Source organism: Colletes gigas, unplaced genomic scaffold (assembly GCF_013123115.1).
Source record: "Colletes gigas isolate AHSC1104 unplaced genomic scaffold, ASM1312311v1 Colletes_gigas_Sc00025, whole genome shotgun sequence".
NCBI classification, from domain to species: domain Eukaryota; kingdom Metazoa; phylum Arthropoda; class Insecta; order Hymenoptera; family Colletidae; genus Colletes; species Colletes gigas.
The window spans coordinates 2,815,160-2,839,079 of record NW_025106654.1 but is presented as its reverse complement, the minus strand read 5'-3'; positions in this window follow the sequence as shown (position 1 = coordinate 2,839,079).

Below are 23,920 nucleotides of genomic sequence, written 5' to 3'. Positions count from 1 at the left end.
CCACGACCTCGTGTGCTTCTTGTCGCTCCTCTATCGTCCATCTTCATCGCGACCACCGTCGTCGTTCAACCTTAGCTGTTAGTTTTCGGTAAAAATCGGTCCTTTGAATCGCGATCGCGGTGAATGTTGCCTCGCGAGGAGTCCTGAAGAGTCTCCTCGGTGTTCTGTGACGATCCCGAGGAAGATCAAGATTATTTTCGAAAGGGAGACCGGAGACAGATGGCCGTGAATTCGACGGGTCAGGTGTTGTTCGCGTTCGACAGAGGATTCTCTGGTTGTCGCTGGCTTCGGGGTACCCAGGGACGCTGAAATAACCGAGCGAACGTTGAACCACGGCTCACCTCCCCGAGAGATACCTGGAGATCTTGGGCTACGCGATTGCTAGCCCCGTTAACTCGGGATTATCCACGATCTGGTGACCTAAAAGCGTCCTGGAGGTTGACGGACGGATCCCAGCGGTCTCTGTCCACGTTGATGGCATTGATTTCCGTGGGAAAGTTTCGAAGGAAGATAGCTCGGGATCAGTATTACGAGTTTGTTTTATGTGCGAGGCTGGCGCCATCTATCCCGCGCTATATACTCGCCATGTAAACGTGCGGGTTAAACGTGCCGCCCGAAACGCTCCCGGAGGACCCGTTCCTGATTTCGTCCGTCGAACGACGACGTTTCCGAACCGTGCTTACCCGGAGGAGGAAGATAGAGCCTCGAGGCTGACCGGAACACCCGGAGGACTCGACGGATAGATCGCGGAGCCCTCGATCGCCATGATTCCAATTCACTTACCGTTATTCGCGTCCGTCTAATTGACCAGGACGAAGGATTTCGAGGCGATATCGGGCGGCAGACGGTCCCCCAGGAAATGAAATCGACCGTAGTTTCGATCCCACGTATACCGACGTACCTAACGCGTCTACGCTACGTTGAAGGATCACGGGCACACGCGTGCACGAAAGTATAGTTTTCTATTTTAGACGGTACCGGATAAGTCACGTTGATCGTAATCGATTAACAGGAACGAGGGTGATCGTCCCTCGACGATGCTTATGGTAGCAAAGCTTTAATCGAAAGTAGCGCCCACTGAGGGGGTACGTGGAACGAGGATCGATCGAAATCAATTAGACGCGTAGCGATCGATTTCGTGCCAGCGAACCGAACGCAACTACGGTCTTCGTTCCTTGACGACGATTCAATCTCGCTCGTAGTGTAACGACGCCATCAGCTCGCGGCGGTGCCAATTACGAATGCATCTGCCTAAGACGAGGCTGGTTTACAGGAGTCTCACGCGGTAATTGATTTAAGCTGCCTCGTCTTGCGCGGTAAATAACACGTTTCACGGGGTCCTGGGTCGTCTATCGATGCGTATCGCTTCGCAGTTGGGGTAAAACGATACCAAGAATAACAGTAATACGTCCTTATTGCGCGACGAAATATCACGCGGCAATTCTATTACGTAGAAAAATATTATATCTTGATAATAAGAGTAAATATGCTTTGTTGGTCAGTTGGTGTTGGCTCCCACAAAGTTCGTGAAGCCGATCATTTATCAAACAGAAAAGAAAACAACACTTATTTGCCAACGCAATAATTTATTAGCAATTCGAATATATAAACATAAAACGAGTTAACAGAAAATGTTCAGCGCGGATGTATAAACGGTTCAATTCGTACAAGTTCTTGAACAGCTGAATCTAATCCTTCAAATCTTGAATTCTGAGCTCGCCCTCTTCGGTCGTTGTTTAAATACAAAAATTCTATTAGGGGAGGTGTCTTGATTGACAAATCGGAAACTTTAAAGTCCCATCCACTTAAAAACTAAGTAAGATGGTAAAGTTGCAAATTCAGCAAGTTGTAAGTCCGGTAAATTCCTGTTAAGTAATTTCGAGGGTCTTGAACCCCCGTAATATTTGAAAGGAATAAAGAACGCATCCTAAGCTGTTCGACAATAACAACGTTTGGGAGTCCAGACAATTGAGCTTACTTTTTCACTTCGTAAAGTCAACATACAAACGTGCCTGAGAATTCTTTCCTACGCCCTTTTTGGGGGTAAACGTGGGGTGTCTCGAAGTCCTCTTTCGCCAAACGACACTCCCGCCTTCCTCAGACCTCGAGGACAGTATTTCCGTTCCTCTAACAACGCCAATCTTGCTTCCCAACGCATTCGGCCATACTCTGAGCAATCGATGCCAACCCACCCGACGCTTACACGGGTTCGAGTCACCAGCCATCCCCAGCGAGGGTGCATGGTTTTTGTCGAGGCCCTATGTAGTCCTCGACCCAGTCGTAAATTCCCGAAAGGCGAAACATCGGGCTGCCCGCCTCCAAAACACTCGTAAAACACGCTGACGCCACGGACGCAGATTTCACTGTAACAAACGAAATGATAAAAATGCTTGCACGCTGCGCTAACTGGCGTTCTTTTCATATGGAATTTGTTTCCCCCGAGGAACATGTACGGCCAGCTATTTCCCAACGACGAGCAGTAAAAATGCGCAATCCGAATGTACACTGAAAGTATTAAAAAGCACGTTCAGATTTGTCAAACATTGGAAAATGCGTTGTGACTTGTATGTATATTTTTGGGAAGGAGATATAGAGCGAGGGGTGAAGATTTTACTCCGCCCACGCTTTCATGTTGCAAGTATACAAATACACGCGTATTGCTGTAATAAACAAGCAGAGAAAGTAAACAATCAATAGCGTACGAGAACTGAAAACATTGCGGTGCACGTTCACTGGTTAAATTAATAAAGGTAGTTGCAAAAAATTGAAAGGATACTTTAATAATTTGTTCTGTAATAATAATTCAGTAATAATGTGTTATTTTATCGTTTGTTACTGGTTGAATATTCTAGCATGCAATCACGCTAGTGAACAGAATAAATTTTCAAAAATGGAACGCTAGCTGTAACGCAAAGGGTAAGATTCAGAGATAAAAATGAGAAGGACGTTGGTAGGAAATGATCAAAGTTTGTATCGTTTGATGTAAAATGAACATTGAAAATGCTCATATATAAATGGATAAAAGTTTTTTGTCGAATAAATACAAAATAAACTTTTACTTTTATGTTTTATTAAATGCAATTGTGGTTTAAGTAAAATTGGAATCCAAATCGATATGATATTTTCGATGATTAATGGACGAAGACGTCGTTTCTATTCAAAGTTTAAAGTCACCATTTTATGTTTATTTAATGGATGAATGTTTAAGCAAAGATCAATAATACATTTACACAAACTTTCTCGATTATTCTTTGCATTAAATGCATTACTTTTCATTCTACAAATGAACTGTAGTAATCTTGCAAACATATTTTCTCCGATATACAAAATTTGTCCATTTTCTACCATGGGCTTTAACGTATCGCTGGACTGCGTCTGAATCTATTCCATTTAAATACTTTATGGTGTAGCGTCAACGTCAAACGAAGTGTCGAAACGCTTTAAAACGCTTGCGATCGAAAGAGTATGATCGAATCGAGAGAACTATATTTTGAAATCTGCTGGTTTTCTGCAGTTTAAAGATACATACTTTAATTTCCGACTTTGGTTTTCCCAGTGTCGTGGTTTTGATCAAATCAATCAGAAACGAAAGTCAGATTTGAAAGCCGTTTATATTATTATTTCTTCTCGTAACACGTATACTTCTTCTGACATAGTTTTCCGACCGAACCAGCGAATCTTCACGGAAGTACAAGAAATTAGTTCCCTTACAGAATTTCTACTTGTAACAAAAATTGTTGAAATTGACGATAAAAATTAAATATTTTTTGACCAGTTGATCTTCGAAGTCTCTATAGATTTTTAGAGTGCAATCGAAATAGAAATTGGTGTATTTGACTCCATTTTGCAGAAACGAATCCGGAGAGCAAAGAAACAAGCCAAAAGGGGTGGAGGTTTTCAGTTCTCGCGTTGTATCTCCGAAAATATGCGCGAATATCTTTAAAGCTGTTGATGGTACTAAAAAAACGCTCCAGACAAAACACTGTTGCTGCAATATTCCGTGAATCGTTTCTGGATAAGAATCCCTCCATCCATCACGTAAAACTGATCGAAAAGTGTCTCTATGATTAGGATGTCGTCGATTTGAGTATCTCTCGTGTTATCGCCGCTTGTTTGCATTGTCCACGTTCTCTCAATATTAAACTCGCCTGGACAATTTCTTTCGACGTATAATCTACCATTTTGTACGTAACAGTTACGACCCCATAATGGGTCACGAAACACGGAAGCACTGAACGATTGATCACTCGAACACGTACTGTTTGTTCACGAACAAGCCTAACGTATTGAATGTCAACGCACATGAGGCAACAGAAATTTAGTAACAAATTTAAATACATTCCAAACTAATGATTATTACCCGTTAATAATTTCGTGATTTATTTTCAATTAATATACGAATATATTATTTCGAATAAATTAAAGTTAATCTGCTCGCGAACGAACTTATTATGCAAGATAATACGCGAGAATAAATATTTGTTCCGCGGTCTACGTGGTGGCGTGGCAGCTTGAGATTAGGTCTAAAAGTAGGTTTCGGCTGCGTCTGGCGGTAGCGTGTATGGTTTCTTCTGTTTCGCGTAATAAAGACGTTATTGTAAAACGTGAACGGTAAGAAAATGATATTTTCTTGGGGGGAATAAAGATTCTGGCGGTATCTTTACAGCGCTGTTTTGAATTTGTTCCTTTGTTCCGGCGCAGTGGTTCTCCGTAATGAAAATAACGCGAGCATTGTACCGAAATTTGATCCAGTCCACGGCGAACATTTCGACGATATTCGCGTGTGCATACATATCAGAACTCGCCATTGTTGGCTTGGAAGACGCGTTAGTGCATGAATAAATTATATTCCTTGTAGTATTGCATATGCAGCAATGGAGTGGATAAGCAGCTTGCGTAACGAAGGCAGAAGGCTTGAAATTTGACTGTGTACTTGTTGAAATCGAACCACACTTTGGGGGAGGCAATTTTCGTAAGTACTTGACGAAAATAGGAGGGAAAGTTTGAAAAGTTTGCTTTTATCTCTCAATATAATCTCCTTCATATTCGATATTTTTCCAAAGGTCTTCTTAAATGAAATTTTTTCAATTTTGAGAACAGATAAAAGTTCGAGAGAAGTTTCAGAATAATCACAGCGCTTGGAAATGTAAAATTAGTGATGTTTCTGGATATAGTACAAATTCGCCAATGTTCAAAATAACGAAAGGTTAGAATTGGTAAAATTGCTGTATACGAAGTATACAATTTCGTCATATTGTAACGATCAGAGTTACAAGCCGAGAAACAGTACTCGTTTCGAAGCAAGTAATTAATTATGCAGACGATAACACGAAACCTACATTTTCAAATACCAGAGATAGCGTAAGCTCCAATAATACATTAACATTAATATTTATGGTAATAAGTGTTTTTCTATTATAATTGTTCATAAATTTCTAATGGTCGGCTACTTTGGTTAAAGTATATAAATTTCTAAAAATTCAGCGAAGTAGAATCGAAACATAGGGGGGAAAAATAAATATTGTAAAATAAACAATGATCGGAGATAAAAATTACGAACCATACAGAACAGTGTAACGATAAATGTACCTTATGTCTCGCGCAAGTACATTATTTTCTCGCTCTGTACCGTGTCAAATAATTCGATCGCTAATTACAGTTAAATATATCTACAGAATCGTCGATATTCTTTTGTTTAAAATACGTTTAAAATTGTAATTTATTTTGCATTCGAATCTACCCGTAATACTGTGATTATTCTTGTTTTATTTACTTAACGCGACGAGTCATTCGCGATGGAAAATGATGGAGGGATAGGGACCGAGAAAGGACCAATAGATTTTTTCCGCAATCAGTTCATAAATCGGATCATGAATTACATTTCCCCCAGATTGCACGGGGAAATCGGCTACGGTCCCATAAGCAATTCACGGCCGAGTGATTCGCATGCATTCGGAAACACGTAGCTCGTAGCGACACACCAAGTTTGCACGTAGCCCATAATTGATACGATGCATTCGTAACTCTCGAGTTGTTTTATAATTAACGTTAACGCATTAACGATGTAACTGGTCGGGAATCAGACTAATCGTAAGTGGCGATAATGCAACCGTGAGACGAAGTTCGATATAAACTGTCGCACATCGATCGATTCGATAACCAAAGTATATGTAACCAATACTCTTAATAATCAATTCACTGGGAATGTAATGAAAATTACGTATGAAATACTTGTACACCTGACACGAGGAATCGATTTCTATGGGGGAAAAATGCATATATTGTACAACAATTTTTCTTCTATAAAGAAAAGATTCTAGTAACTGTATCTCCAGTTTCTACCTCGAACGAGTGGTAATTTCAAACAGTAATAATTATTGTTCGATATATTTGCAGAGTATCGTCGATCGATTTGTACGCCTCGAAATAAATTTTAGGTCGCAGCCGAGGTTTATTAAACGATTCTGCGGCGAAAGTAAATATTCCGCGGCCAACACCCGACACTTCCGGGACCGAGGAGATCAAATTTTCCCGGACGTCGACGCGTCATGCGATTTGTCGGCGTCGATTCCGTTCGAATCGTGCATCCGATGGAAATTGACGCGCGAGGACTGGCGAGCTCTGTCCCCTTCTTTTTCGATCGAAACGAATGACCGGACAGATAAACTTGCTACCAAATTGAATTCGTCCAGAACGGTCGATGAAAGTATGACGGTCGGCGTTCCGTAATTAATTGAACGTCGTGGGCGGTAATTCGACCAGTTTCTGACACACGTGTCGCAGTTGGACGCGGACGTTCGTGTATCTCTTTCTCAATGTCGGACAAAGCGAAACGAGATTGTCGCGGGGGGAAAAAATGCGTAGAATGTATGTATATTCCCCGTTTGCTTTGTGTTGAACTCAAAGTATCCGCTCTTCTCGCGTGGAAATGATTGTTCGGTAAAAAGGAGTCGATAGAATTATACGGTCGTTCGAACGGGAAAGGAATTTAAACGCTATCGGCGAATGAATTATATTTGATTCATTAACGAACCCGACGGGAGAGGAAACGGATAGCCAGCTAAAGGATAACGCGTAATTAATCGGATATCTTAAATCTCGTTGTGGCGAGGCTGCTCTTTCTATGTCGTGTCTTACGTATCCGTAATGAAAGTCCTGCGGATTAATTAACGATTCTGCATACGAAATGCTCCGAGGTATTTAGCTTTGAGAATTGTATAACGAACGGGCTGAAAGGCTGTGTGTTTTTATGGGTGAAAATTGCACGTCGGAGCCGATGTTTCGTTAATGAAACATTTTATAATGACTGTAAAATCCGTATTTACTCGATGAGGTGTCTTCCAATTTATCGAAGAAAACTGAATTGTTATTGATACCGAGTAATTTTTAAAGCTCTTAAAGCATTGGACTTCTCTGAAAATAACTGTTAATTTAATTCTTTATTACGACACTTCGATCATAGGTAACTCGGTACACTCGCTAAGATAAATTGAAACATAACTAACGCAATAATTTAATACAAGCACTCGGGAGACAAAGTCATTATTGTGCTTCAATTTGGAAGAAAATGATTGTCATGGAATATTTTATTATCATTTCTATTGATGGATTAGACTTGCAGATTTTACTACCTTATACATACAATTCTTAAACGAATGATTGTCTCAAAATAGGTTCTGCATTATAACTCCTAGACTGCTTGTTCCTCAAATTTAATTCTCCAACAAGGTACTTGGAATATTTGAAAGATTTAGAAACTCCATGACAGAACGTTTATAATTTTGAATTTAATTTGAAATTTACTCGAAAACAAAGTACTTCCTTCATTGTTTTCCTGCAACTTCTGAAGCTAGTTTCACACGCTAGCCTGTATATTAATTTCTTGTTCGTTATAAATTTATTTTAACGTGTTCTTTTGTGCCAAGCTCGCGCTAGAGGTTCAATTAGAAACTGCGTATCGAAATATCGTGCTATATGTTTACATAAAAGAGCTCGTGTCGCCAACACTCCCCGTATTCGTCGAAGGTTTATTGTAAAATATTTTGTTAAGCTGCCGCTGAAGCGTAATTACGAAGTTAATTTTATACAATAACGAATTCTATTTGTAACGACGCATCTCCAAATCGTAGCGAATTTTTAATGACCCACGTTGTTGCGTAGCAAATGTAGGCTAATCCTCGTCCTGAGATTTTTTCTCGTGAAACTGAGGAAGCATATTCTGCAAGTAGAAATTAATAGAGTGATAAATAAAATTCGTAGAATAATAAATTCCGTGCCACGGTGTTGTCAAACTTGTATCAACGTGCTAGGATGGCACTTTGAAACGAGAAGTTATGCATAGTAAGCGATCGTTTATTATGGCATCGTTATTACCGATGCATATTAAATATCAGTCATACCGAATCGTTTCGAGGCAGTAACCATCGTGCAAATACACCCATAAGATAAATACGAACGATGTTTCGCATTCTGGGATGAGAAGTTGATTGGTTAATCGTTTGATGTTGCATTTAACATTCTTCTTCTTATTTCCACTTGTACGATCCTGCAATGTGACAGGAAAATTTTGAACATATTTCTGGTCACGTAAAATGGGGAAAGGCACTGAGGACCATAACGAAACGACAATTGAGCCACCCAAAACAATTACACTCTGTTAAGTGGTCCGTGTACGGAATATCAATGGCAGGATTAATGTTTCGATTGCACAATTAATGGACGTACTTGGGACGTGGCAACACGTAGACGATGTTTTAAGTTTAAGCAACGACGATCTCTAAACGATACTCATCCATCGTCCGGATGAAACTTCGTTCAGTTCGTCCTTGCGTATGCAAGAAACATTAAGGAGACGCTTGGATAAGGATAGCGACGATTTTCGTCTGTAGTTGCAGTAAGTTCGATCCAATAAATTCATTAACTCGTCGCACTTTACTCTTCTTTCTTTTGTTAATTGTTTACGTTCACGATACACTAACGCAACAAATATATTGCTACAATGTTAGCATTGTTATTTAATGCCAATTATTGAACGTCTGGTTCTAGAAATCAACGGTTCATTTCTATTCATAGTATCGAAACGGCCGAACAAGTTTTAAATAGAAAATTCGATGAAAGACAATTTTACTTTCTTCGAGAACCGCGAAAATACTCTTTTAGTTTCTAACTATTAAATCGTTCTCGATCGAAATATTTTGACCTTGTTTTTTAGATTATCATCGGTATAGCTTAAATTCTGTAATCGACATAAAGATAACGAAACGTATTGAAATGTCTAACTATTACATCGTTATTATTTGTTTTAATATTCTCATTATTTTGTGAATATCAACGTAATAACTTCACGTTATATAAGGCACTATAAATTTTGCCATTAAATTTAAGCCTGTAATACTGCATCTATACGTAACCTCATTAACACTATACATAATAGGAAATTGTATACCCAGCCATGACAATAAGCGAACGTAGAGTTTAAATAGTTGAAAAAATCTATTCTATTAACATGAAATCGATAATAAATACGATTTGCAAACAGTACTTCACAATAGTATTCCAGTGTTAATCTATACCGATTAAAAGGCATGATGGAAAATGTTTCGATTAATAACTACCATCGTGACTTGTGATTTATTTAATTTTAACAAAACAATTATCGTAATTGTGATTTATTGTCGGATAGTATTGCAAAATTCAACGATACTTTCGCTCGTACAAGATTTCGTGACTTTCCATTTGTATTATTCGGCCAAGCAAGCGTGAGGTTCCAAACGCGCACGCGTAGACCGTCAGATGCTGTCAGAGTGGGGCCCAGTTTCCCCATCATTATTCATTCTGCGCTTAGGCGCTGCGCGCGTCTTACCGTGGCATTAATTGTCTCATAATTGCGACTCGCCAGTGACCTATAAACCGAAGTAGGGGTTTAGGTCCGCGAACACTCCAGTTATTCATCCTAAGTCTAGTCAAAGTTGTCCTCAACTACTTCATCAAGCTCGCCCAACTTCAGACAATAACTTTCGCTCAACCGTACTATACATCACTCGTAGTCCCAAGAAACGCTGCTTTAAGGAGACAAGAAAAGTTTACGACCGCTCTTTCTCGAGGAAGTATTGCATTTAATCGTTTGGCTGAACGTACAGTGAGTAACTTCATTATTCTCACTTCGTCGTTCTGTAATTTTGTCCGTAACGAATGACAAAATAATTAATTGTAATTGGTGGCCGGGGATGAAGGAGATCGTTGAAATATCAAGTACCACGTGGTTAACCTTAAAAACTGCTACGCTAGTCATACACTATATGTATAATTTAGAATCTTCTTTTAATCGTCGTTATTTTTTTAAAATTGGAATAAATTTTATTCGTGTCGAAATGTCAGAGTATACAAAAATTATCAGTAACATTTAAAAGTTTCATGAACGTTATTCACTGTAATTTTGTAGAAAGTATTCGTTAAAGGGCGTAAATATGTTATTTCACTTTTGCCCGTTGTTTTATTAATAAATGCAAGTTCACGGACGCCAATTATCGAAACACAGTCCTATATTATTCAGTATCGTTGACAGTTGTGAAAAATGTCTCCGAGGGATAGACTCGATTCAATTGATTCTGTTCATACTGCCACGGCTGCCTGGAAAATAACACGGACAGAATAATTTAAACAGAGTGTTTTCCCCAGAGACATTCGACTGTACCTTTTTCAGCTATCGATATTACACTTTTTCGTCATGTTTAATAATGGATTTTATATTCTTCGCGCGGAACTCATCTTTCTTTTCACGCCACCCCATTATGCATTTATCGAGACCGTCCACGCTAGATTATCCGAGCTAATAGAGATACACGAGAGTTCGGTTAAAGAAATTTTCAAATAATAGAATATTTACTTTTTACGATTTTAAACACACAACTACGTGAAATTACGTTTCTTTGATATAATAATATTTCATTACCTTTGATAGGTATTTGTTAAATGTAAAATACAAAATTACCATTTGGTTCTTTAAGTACGGTATCGTACATGCTGTGTAATTTTAAACGAGAAAATTAATTTCGTTCCGTACGAACCGAACTCAAACGAATATGTAATCGCAATATGTAAAGCGCATGTAAATATTCCGTTATCTCTTCTTTGATATCGATCTATTCACAGTGACACTGTAATTCGTCGCAATGTTTGCTTGGCTCATCTTTAAACCATAGAGGCTGCATAAAGTATAAACGATAATACAACTTGTTAATCGCTGTATTATGAAAATTTCAATAATCCTACATATGAATTAAATTGTTACTCGGACGAGGTAGAAAATAATTCGAAACAAAATAATTCCGTAATTAAATCCGTAAATGCAACAGAACATGACACAAGTATAAAATTTACAAGAGTTTTATTATTAATCCCCGTTCTTTACTGTTTCTATCTTTGTCCGTTCTTGTCAAATTTCTATATCCGTGTTTTGAGTAATAAAGGTGTTCACTAAATAAAATAAATAAATATACACAAACAAAATTAGATTTTCATGCTGAAAATGTCACGATTTGCCAACAAGTTTTCTTTGTAATTCTTTGTAATTTCTTCATAATATTGGAAGACGGTAAAATTAATCAAAACGTTCAGAAATTGACAGCGTCAAATAAGAAAGAAACTATCGCGAAACGATTAATGGAGAATTTAAATCGTACCAAAGGAAATCGAAGGGGCTGCTAAGTAGGCCATTCAAGCGTTACGTCTTGTTACTCAAGACATATACAGACTACTAATTAGACGGATGGTCGATAGAGTACTTAATTAACAACGTCAACCGTATAAGGACGCTTTAATTGGATTACACAACAGGACCCACGAAACTATAAAATTAAACCCTTAGATTTTTGGTACGAATGTATGAAATTATAATTATATACAATTGTATGAAAATATCATACAAGAAAGTACCTTTTGTGCTTACAAAATAAATGATAGTCGTCGAACATAGAAATTCTGATTGTTAGGTTCAAATTTATTTTTAGTAAAACCGTTTAAAATTAATAAAATACACCATCGTGAACGAAGAGTTTCAATTTCTGAAAACTAACGAAGTGGATTTTCCTTGGACCATCGAATTTGATCGATGTTTCGTCGCTCTTTTCGATGGAATTCACTTCCATCTCGATGAAAAGTGACAGAATAGACGTGGACAAAGTATTCGAATCTTTTAAACGATCTGTGAAAAATCAAAATCAAAACAGAACGAATATGCTGTTGTACAATACAGAGGAGTTGAAGCCTAGCGCGCGAAATTCTATCGAAAAATCCTCTAACAAATCTATTGTGATTTTAGTTGACATTCACGAACCGTTTGACTGGAAATTCGTTGCCAGTGGGAGAGAATTTTTCATTTTGAGAGACGTTTTTGTTCGGTTGTTTTTACAAAGAATAAATATCCTTTGGATTGCTTTTTCCCATTATTGTATCCACACAAAGATTACGCGTAACTGTTTGCAAAACTCGAAAGTACGCGATTCGATTAAACGGAATGCCGAAACGGGCTCTATAAAATAATTTTGGAGGTTGTGCAGAGCTTTGTGCGTTTCGTGTTGTGGGAATAGTGAATTTTCACGAACCGGACGTGTTTGCATTTTTATTATCAATTTCTTTTTTCCCGTGCAGAATTACATTTTTCACCTCTCTCGTGAAATTTTACAAATACTCAACGGTGTCAAGTGCGCGACAGCTATTTTATCGACGAAATAAATTTGTATTTGGTATTTTGTGCATGAAGGAATGGTCGTCGACCGATCGTTGCAATCCTCGCGCGATAATATCGTGCACGTGACAGTTAGCATTGCCCGTGGAGATTCACTGAAGCGAATCGTGGATTTTCGACGTCATAATTCGCATTTCTACACCTTTCAATTTGTGTATTCGCCTAGAATGACGCCCTTCTGTATCGCTGGTTTCGTCGATTCACTCGCTCGCACGTAAGATTATAATTCTGAAACGCAACAGAATTAATTCGTCGCGAAGCAAATATAGATTTTCTGAAACATTGAACGTTACTTAGGAATCCACGTTCGTTAAATAGCGTACAAAATGTTGACAAATATGAATTTCCTTTCAAATTATTAATCTTGTAACGTTGGAGTACAAGAATCTTCCATTCGTTTGAGAAAAGAATCGAATCGAATCGACTACGTTGAAGTTTCGAAAAGGTCTGTAGATTGTTATTAAAAGGTCTATAGAACACAAGCCTAATATTTTACAGTTTGCTGATACTCATCGATCCCTGTAATTTCAACCCCATATCATTCAAAAAGCACTCGTCCGGAATTTAACCTGTCCTTGTGAATACAGGTCGTTGTTTTTGTTCACTTTGTATTTATGAACATGAACAGAGTCGTGTAGAGAAAATATGTACGAAAACAAGCGTGCAACACAGGTACAAGTGTATTTATAAAGTAAGAAGATTGTAAACATTGTTGATGACATTCATAATTTTCTTATTTTCTAAGTACATTTAACTTTTGTTAGAAACTTTCTTCTCCGTACACTTTTCTCTACTTCTTTCACATATTATATTCGTTTGTGTTTTAACGAGATATACCAAAATCTATAAACAATGTATAAAACTTTAGTCATCTCGATTAAGACTGTTCGAACGATCATAAAAATATTCCGACTCCACAATTATTTAAAATTTGCTTCTTAACTATAGAAAATTCACCCTAGAAATATCGAACCGCAAGCTGTCGCTTCGAATACTAAGAGGGGAAGAGCTCGTCGAGCCTGTTCGCGTTTCCCATATTTTTGATTAGAAAACGAACGGCGAGTATCTAAACTGCATATCTATATTCCAATTTAAACGCTTCTTTATATGCAATAAAAAAAATTTAAACAGTCAATGCATAGATTTAACAACCGTTGGAATAAATATTTCTCGTATCGTTTTAATTACATTCGATGGTAGTCTGACAATTTTTTCTTAAAGGTAGCGCGAATTTTCTCTCGTAAAACAATTATTAAGGTTCCATTAATTCCAAAACGAATCATGCCCCTTCGACAGCGATTCTTCTCGCGGAGGGATGACTTTCGTCGATCTCGCGGACGCCATTTAACCGTTTCTGATCCTTTTTCACTCCGATTGCTTTCGTAATCGCGTCAGGGGCTACATTAAATAAACTCGTCTCGGTAGCGTAAGCAGATCCAACCGTCCTTGATCGTACTGGAAGATTGAAATTCCTTTTCGTTCGCGACTCGGACATTTAATTTAAATCCGACGCTTGCGTCTGTCATTTCTTTAGAAGCGAACGATAGCCGATGCCGCTGGAATCGCGTGCATATTTTACTTAAAATACAAAAGAACTGTAAACGTTTTCACTCGCGACGCGTCTATTGCAAAATTATCGCAGACCAGGCAAAAGTTTCGTTTCATCGAGTACTCGACGCGAAACACCGCAGATCATCGTCGATCCTCGATCCGACCGTAGTTCGCGTATTGCGAGTTCTCGATCGATCGTAATACACGCGATTATTATTTTCAAAACGCATCGACCTACGGAAATCCGGATTTAGAACTCGTTCAATATCGCAACTGGAATAATTTTCATAGGTTCACGAGTAATTTAATACGAATTATAAGCCAAGGCACATGCGTAAATTTCATATGTTGTAATTTTCATGCCCCGCTAACGGAGATTGGATTTTACACTAACGTTCCGAGATATCAATACCTTTATGTCGAATGAAATATATAATTTCCAGTGCACTTGATCGCGAGCAAACATCATATTGGTGATACCATTTCTCGATAATATTTAAGCTATCTCATTTTATTCGTTAATGCGGGATTATAATAGGACGCCTGTTTTGCGCGTGAATTGCGTGCAATATGCGTCAGGGATATTGATAGTATCGGGGAAGAGTAAAAAATTAATAGGCAGATAGATAAATATACTATTATAATATCTGTTAACAATGTAGGTGGCAAACTAACAACACTAAAGAATAATACAGGAATGAAAAAGGGGTACAGTCGTATGCTGCTACAAACTCAGAGAATACAATTGAAATTAAAGGACAAGGAATATAGAATATGACCGTAATGTGAGCATAGGAATAACGAGCGTAATATTATATCATCGGTAACAAGGGTAGAAAGAATATAATAGGAGAAACCTCGACACAAAGAAGTAATATACACGAGCGAATATAGTTGTTACATGCTTGAAAACAGAAAAACGACAAGAGGCAGATTACAGGGGACAGTATTATAATGATCTGCGGAATAATAAGAAACAAATATATGCACGATGAGAAGAAAGTTATGAATTAAGTTTTTATATCTAATAAAGAAGTATTTGAGACGGTTCTGCTTTCTGTAACATTTGCAGAAAGTTATTTCCGTAGAGTTCCATCAGTATTTCACGTTTCTTTTCAAATATTTACAACGAAAGAAGAGAATTATTGGGTCAGAAAAGTAAACCGGGTATTTTTCCCTTCGTGCTCGCAGATCCTTTGTGAAGATTTTGCATATTATGAGCTTAATTTCTGTTCCACGAAGCAGCAAAGTGCCGACTGAAAGCATAGATTATTAATCATCTTACGATTGGAATTAAGAATATATGAAAGTTATAATGGACGTCTGGAAATGTTTCGTATTATTTACTCGCTCGATAAAACATAATAACGGATAGAATAGCAACATCAGTTTTTATAGCTGACGCAGAAACGAGCAGAAATGAAATTCTCTGTCGTTGAAACGAAATTGCGAATTTGATAAATGACATAAACTTTTTCGGGCTCTCGCGAATAACGCTCATAGCTCCCGTTAATTCTCGTGGGTGGTAAGCAAGTATTTAACCTGTTGCGCGTTTCTCTTTGTCGTTCTTCCATTCGCCGGGGCGAAAATTTTTGGCAAATCGAATCCACCTGATAAATTTCACATGCTCGTCGAATATTTGCTCCGTCGATCGGTCCAGCTGCTTTCCGGCCAAGTCGTGGAATTTAATTTGCCAGCCGCGTCGAAGCAACTTTTTTCCGGAGCGCGGTGAAATTTCCGAATCGATTACGAAAGACGCAACGAAAATTGCAACGGAACGGGAAGTTTCGGTTTTACGAAAGTTGCGCGAAATAATTCTTTCTCGCGGTTAACGCCGGTACGCGAACGAATCAAGGATTTCCCAACAGCTGTTGTCGTCTCACGTAGTTTGAGAACTTCCCAGGCCGCTTTACTACTCGTGGAAAGTAAAATATCCCCCAAAAAATGAAACGAAACTTTCTCGAGCTCCGTGGCAAATTATTATTTACAACTTTCTAAATTGGCACATTGATGTTGCTGTTCCATTTTCGAATGAATTATCGCGTCGTTTCGTTGCACGGAAATATTTATAGCTATCGGTGATTCGGTATCGCAACAAATCCCGTTTGTTACCTTAAGACGTTGACTGCCAATAACAAAACGTTCTCCGCGAGGCAGGGTACGGTAATAGAATAGCACGTAATTCTAACGAGAATTGCCGTTTTTCTGCAGCCGTTCGAGAGTGAAGTGTACTACGAAAAGTAAGCGAGGCTCAACGTAACGTAATCAAGATCTCAATTATCGAAAAGAAGTCAACAAATTCGCTCGTGCGTACTCGACTCTCTCATTCTCGTGGAACGTGCCCAATTAAAAGCGAAAGCAACGAAACGACGAAGACGCAGGAGCGAATTTTATGTTGGTTCCATCATCGTACGACCATTGTAGCGGTGGACAGGTTCGTTAGAGATCAAGTTGTAGCCAGCTAGCGTCGAGCTTTAATTTAATCTAGCACTTTGAGACCCTTGAGCACGTTGTCGCCGGCATCTTTCGCGTTGCTGCGGGGCGTATAAAAGGGTGTCGGATGAAAAGCCTCGTAATTAATCGGATATTCTCTGCCTACTGCGCGTTCGGCGCTAAATTAGTAGACTGTCATCTTTTGTGGCGATCCGCGATGGTACAGTAATTACAGGAAACGATCAGTCCGCATGGGAAGTACAAAACAGATCGAACGTCGTAATTACGGCACGGTTTGACCTGGTTTCCTTAATTACTTTACGTTTCGAAATACGTCTGGGATACGCGTATGGGGAATTTCAACGATTCGTGAAAGGGAACCGCTCGCGACTTAATAATTCAATTACGTCAAGAAACAGAATCCGAGCAAATTGCATTATTATATGAAGCTGATAACTCCGTTTTTTAATATTTGAAATACGTTCCTGACTGACGAAATTGGAATAGAATGTTCGCGTGTTTAACGAGCCTTTAATTACAGTTTTAAAACTGTGAGAAGTTTATTGTGCGTCGATAGTTCTGGAAATTAAAATATCGATGACAAAAACAAATTTCGCTGGTAGAATATCTGTCCAACGTGCGGGTCCTTTGTGTCGCGGATTTTACGAAGACAATTTTAAAAATATTTTTTCGACGATTAGTTCTATGGTTGGATGAATCGAATCGTTGCGTCGAAATTCAATGAATAGAAGATAGACCTCGATAACGAACCGAATTGAATAATATACGTGTTACAGAGCGGTTCGTGTTGGAACGAACGACAAATCAATTATCTACGTACAGTTAGATGCTCGCAGTAATGGATCTAGAATTAATGGCGAAACTATCGGTCGAGGTTACTGGATAGACTTTTTGCTATACAATTCACAGTCGGAGTTGAAAGGTTCTCCCGTAATTTATGATTCCTCTCGCGAGCTTCGCATCTCTACAGCGTGAAATATCAGGTTCCGTTAAATTCGCGTTTATTTGTCCGCGCGTCATGAGCAAGCTTAATGCGTAAAAATAAGCAGAGAAGTCAATTTTAATTGGTTTTATTTAAAAATAGATTGTAACAGTTTATTTGAACCACATGGTACGGTTTATAAATCTATATCGGTGTAATCAAACTTTAAAAATTGTTTAGCGACGCGTGAAGAATTTTAACGAGTATCTGTAGTTGGTGATAGGATGCAGGAATAGTCGATGTCGGTATCGAAAGTAATCGTAGAGACAAACGAACAAGGTACAATCTTCTAAAGTTGTTCAACAGAACTACTGTTAATGCTCGAAGACATAAGACGTCACAGCAATGTCGATAGAGGTTCGCGTTTCATCGATCAAACAGACTACCTGTGAGACGAATTTCTGCTTTAGAAACACTGTGACATTGGCGGGATTGCCCACAGACGTTCCATTAACAGATATCCGTGCAGACGCTTTAGGCGTTGCAGTATAGTGCGAAATGTCCGATCAGCTGTCACTTTCCGTGACATTTTTACGCGGTAATTTGATCAGTTTAGAGCGAACTTTGCAATCGGTACCGAAAATAAATGAATTTTCGATTTAAAAGTAAAATCCTTGCAATTAGTATATATTTCGATCTACCATTATGCGCAGTTTAATTTTTAACTTTATTTCAATCATGATATGTAAGGGTTAAAAATATATTTAAAGAATTTTAAAATTTTACAATGAAGTCTGGCAGGTTGAATATATAAAATATCTATAAAATGATCGGACTCGGTAGATAGTGTTTTTCTAACGAATATTCGCAATACTCGAAGCAACAAAATCGTTAACGAAATAAATCTGTTTGTATAAAAGAGCTGTAAAGTACACGATTCGTTACAAAATATTTATACTTCAATTCTTCGATGGAATGATTTCACCCCCTTTCTCGAATATTATACAGACAAACATTTTATTTCCACCTTCGTGGCTGGCATCGTTAAAATTTTACGATACATTGATTACTCGAGTGAATGCGCGAAATTAATTTTTTCCCACTTGACATATCGAACGATGGATAACGTTATTGCGTTACACGGATTTTATTTACTGTATTCATTTGTATTATTACATGGCTACATTATAGTCTAAAACTAAGCATCATTCTATAATAGAATCAATTGAAAATTTAATTCGAAGCAAAATGCAAGTTTATCGCATGAAATTCAAATGCTTCACGGTTAGTGATTTATATAGACTTCTCGTCGCGGAACCATGTATCGCGGATGGGCGAGATTGTTATAGGAGAAAAATGACAACTTCCCGTTTTTCCAGAGGGCAAGTAACTTCAGACGATTCGTAACTCTTTCAGCGTATTGGATTCTTTGATCCCGAGCTCTCGGATGGGATTACGAAATGGGAATCTTGATTGACTCGTGCGTCGACTCTGTGCAAACTTTCATTTTGCAGAAAAATTTCTCGATAAAATATACGAAGATAAATATCCTCGAGTTATATAAAAGATATTCGTGTCACTCGATAAGACTTAAACAAACACCATCAAAACTACAATCTTCCATTTTAAATCATTAATTATCGAAAATCCAGAAACAACAATTTTTAGCAGAGTTTAAAGTTCAAAATTAAATATAATGTTTCAATACGTACTATTTCACGTGAAAAGTAATAATTACGTGAATCTGTCGCACGAGTGACGCGTGAAATAAAATAATTAATAAAAGAAATATTTGTACGAACTAACTGAACTCTGAAATTAATACCTAGGATAAATTGTTATTCCAATAGAAAATTGGATCTATCTAAAATTTTTTTCGAACCTGCCCGAGCGTGTCAAAGAACCAAGCGTGGAGATGTTTGAAACGATTTGAATTTATTTCAACCTCCCTCGATTGCAGTTCGTATATCACGGTAATGGTACGGCCTTTGATAAGTGGAGAAATGTTTGACGACACCCCTTTGCGATCGCAGTCGAGTATGTACTTACTTTGACCTACGGTTGCAGTACTCCATAGAAGTGCCCTCTTGTCGACTGTATAAAGCGTTTGTATGCATTTGGCTCTAATGGCATCTACACTGCTAACGACTGAAATGGCTTCTATTGAAAGGCGCTAATCTACCCAGCAATTATTCAATCGACAGATATTGTTGCAACGTTTCGGTTGCAACACTTGTTACGGACAACATCCGAAACATAACACGTTTTCGTTTCGTCCGTTCCGCGAAACTTCTGTTTACACCGGCCGCGATTTATCCAAAATAGCGTACAACAAACGAAAAAGAACGCCGGATGGATAAACCGAGAACTCACGAAGAAACTCAATATCCGTTGCAGTCGCAGCACCGGGCGAAACAGGAATAGCATCGACCCGAATACCACAGTACATAAATTAAGAAGAATTTTCGTCTCGCGTTAATCACCGTATCTACAATCCCCCTACCGATCGTACAACGCGTGGACCAACAAGAGGACAAACATTTTCGTAGAAAGAAGACGGAAGATAGAAATCCAATAGTTTTTATCGAGGCGTATCAGAATTTATATTTCACCTTTATCTATCCGTATCCATGGGGCCATTCTGTAGCGGAGATATCAGTCAATTAACGTAGAAGGAAAGGAAGGAAAGCGAATCGCAAAAAAAAAAAAGAAGCAAAGATACAGATATTTTTTAAACCTTTATAACAACTTGGAATCCTTTCGTCAACGATATTTCCAAGGCTGTATTCCCGAGAGAAAGATCGAACTTCGACGAGCGCATCGTTGAATCGAAGCCACAGGACACCGAGGCGATTCTCTCGAACGTTACCCCGTTATCGACGGTCTAAAGAAAAATAAATAAATAAATAAATAAATAAATAAATAGAAACGAAACGTTGAAAGTGTTTAGTGCGAAACGATCGGCAGGTATTGTGCACAGCAATGTTCAGAAAGAAAAGTGTGTTATATACTTGTTGCACGAAATGTTTTGAGTGTAAGTTGGTGTTACTTGAATTAATATTGCTGATATGCTGCATGCAAAAATTACAAACGATCGCGATCACTTGTCACAACGAGCCTTGTTCAGCTTGTCGCGCGTCAATGCACTGCTGGAGAAGTTGTTTCAACGAGCACTTTGTTCGCAGCCTCCCCTTGAAACGTCAATCCCTTCGTTCTTGAAACTTTTTTCTGAAAAGGAGGCGGTATTTTTTGCGCAATTTTGTTCGCGATTAAAGTTGAAATAATTGATCGTAGTACGTGCTAGAATCCTTAGCCGTTGGAAGTTTTTAAACGCGCGTTAAATGTGAAACCTGATGGAAAAACGTACTCGGTAGCGGTGCATGCGAAGAAAAAGTTTCAAATAGTTTTTAAATGCTTTGCACGGGATAAGGTTTATGTGCTTGGCTTTCCGCATGCTGTGCTTTTAATTATCGCATTAAAGGTAATTCCAGACGTATGAATAACTTTTTCTCGATAGATATCGCGAAATAGAAAATTTATTGCCCAGACGGAGGTAAATGACTTGGAAATGAAGATTCGATACTCCATGCAATGATTTATGCACGACGTCTGTAAGAATTTTGTTTCATTCCTTTCGAAGAAGTTAATAAAAAAAGAAATTTTAGTTTTTTTCCTTTTCATTTAATCAATACTGTTTCTCTGTAAAAATTAACCACGGTTCTCCAAAGTTACTATGGCTGTTAGATTCCGTCGTTGTCGTCAGTTTTTCTAAGGAGAAAGAAGCTTGTTTTAGTAACGACTCGATAGTAGGATTACGATCAACATTATTAAATTCGTTCAATAATTGAAGGGTAGCTTAGTTCACGATCGTATTTGTACATTTCTACTCGAAGAAATACGACTCGTTTAATCTTATTTGCTTCTTCTTATTCGTAACATTTATTCTTTACAATCTAAAGCGATTTTTATTGGAAATTGTTTTTCTACTACGAGGAAATATTAAGTCCTGATAAATAGCGGCTTTATTGGCAAAAACTGTTTCTCTGTCGTTTCTGTTACAGCATCAAGTGTATCAGACTTTGTAAAGAAGTTTATCCAATTACGATTCATCGAAAAAACGTCTGTTCTAAAGAACATATGTCCGATTTTCTGGCAGCGTAATCGTAGAATACTGTTTACGTAAACACCCTTGAAAACGAAGTTTGTTTCGAGTCGATATCGTAGTTTGTTCCGGGGAACACCATAGATCACGAAAAAATGCTGGCTGATAATTACGTAAATATCCTGTATTCAAATATAAACTTATTTTCAATTAAATAACGAATTTATAATACAGTTTTATCGCACATCGGGCGTATAATCAATAGGAATTGCTGAAACTTCTTTAGGTATATAGCGTCAAAGTAAATGTGAAAATAAACATAGAAGGCAGCATAAATTATAATAATTTATATGCTCATTGGATAGGGGATGAAATGCCCTTTGAAACGAGCTTTCGAACGAGTCGATAGCTTTATTAGTTCCGGAGATATAGCGATTTTAGTTTCAAGTAGATGCGATGGCTAGTTACGGAGATACATATAAAGGTCCGAAGCGTTTGTTTACATTCTTACTACGGTCTTGTGAAGGTCGTTGACCGCACATGATCGTAGTAACTAGGTCACTCGGCCACTCGGTCACGAGTCACGTACGAGAAAGAGAGGTGCAGCGTGACGCGTCAGACGAAGACAGAGACAGTCGAATTAGAAAAATTACCCCTTTACATAAATTACGATATCTCGAAGAGGAAGGTTCACCGCTTCTAATAGTGGCTCAATAATAAATAAAACACTAACAGCTTCGGAACTTCACGCATCTAAAGTTTGACTATTTTTAATACCCATTGTTAGACTGTTCTGAGACGGATAGAAAGATATAATAGTTTTTAAAAAGGTTTCTCTTACTCTCTCTCAGACAATTATTTACCAACGCATACGAGGTCGTCCAACCGTTAAATAAATAAATAAACTTCTGGCCATCCTGTTAGAAGTATCCTATTTCGACTGTTTCTACGAGGTAATCCATTTTCGAGGCTCTCGCGTCGGTTTCACCCTTTCGTTTTCCATTAATTGTGTCAACGCGGAAGCACCGAACCCAATTCTTCCGCTCGACAAGCCACAACTAATGGCTCCCGGACACACGGTTCGTCGTTCTTTCGAGCCACCAGGAATATTTGCGCCGTCTACGGCGAGGATATCCAACGTTTCGAAACCGCGTCGCGTCGATGGTGGTCGTCGTGCGAATTCTCGTACACGCGAGAACGCGGTCGTTGCGTGTAAAGTCGAATGTCCGGGAATCGAGTTAAGGAACCGAGCTAATGACCGAGTCCCCCGCATTGCGGCATGGAAAACACCGAATCCGTGCAACTTTCCTGCAGTCGTTCCTGGCTGCAGGCGTGTTTCCAGCACGGCTCGTTCGTTTCGACTTATCCGGGCACTAAATCGCAGCAGGGACCCAGACGCAGCCTCCTCGTAAATCTCGTGCCGTTTCCTGACGAACCGCCGTGAATCTTCGCGACTGAAACACTTCTTATTCGTGTTGCTCCCGAGAAAATGGGATACGGTTTGGAGGGAATTCTTGTCACCGTAAAACTAACAACATCGAATAGTTGTTCGAAGTTCTCGGGTTTTTTCGCTTCTGCACAGCGTGCACTGTTAAGGGAATTCGCCTGAAAACGGATTGAAAATGTCGAATGGTTCTTTTTTTGTAGCTTTGTTTTCGAAAATATCGACGATAAAATATTTTACGTCTTATCGTTTACGATATACTTGTCGGGCATGCGCGTTATCATCAATTATTTTGTAAATCTGCATCGTTCGTTACATTGCAATTTTAATTATATTAATCGTATCTGTGGTAGGGCTGATTTATACTGTGATCGAGTTAGATTATTTTATGGATCGTCAGTGACACCGAAGCACATATTATCTGTAATTTTGTTAGAACAGAAGAGCATCATCGTTACTCATCGTTATGTTCATTGTCATTATTTAAAGGAAACAAATAAATATGAAAATTGTCATCATGGAAAACGAATTGATTGATTGACGAAATTTATTTTTAATTGAGTTTTGTATGAGTAATTGTAAAGTAACTTCTAGGTGTCTCGAATACAAAATCTTGGAGTAAAATCCGGCCTTCATCTTCGAAAGCTTCTGAAAGTCATGTGAAGCAGCGTGTTTCCTTTCTTTTAATTTTTGCATGATGCA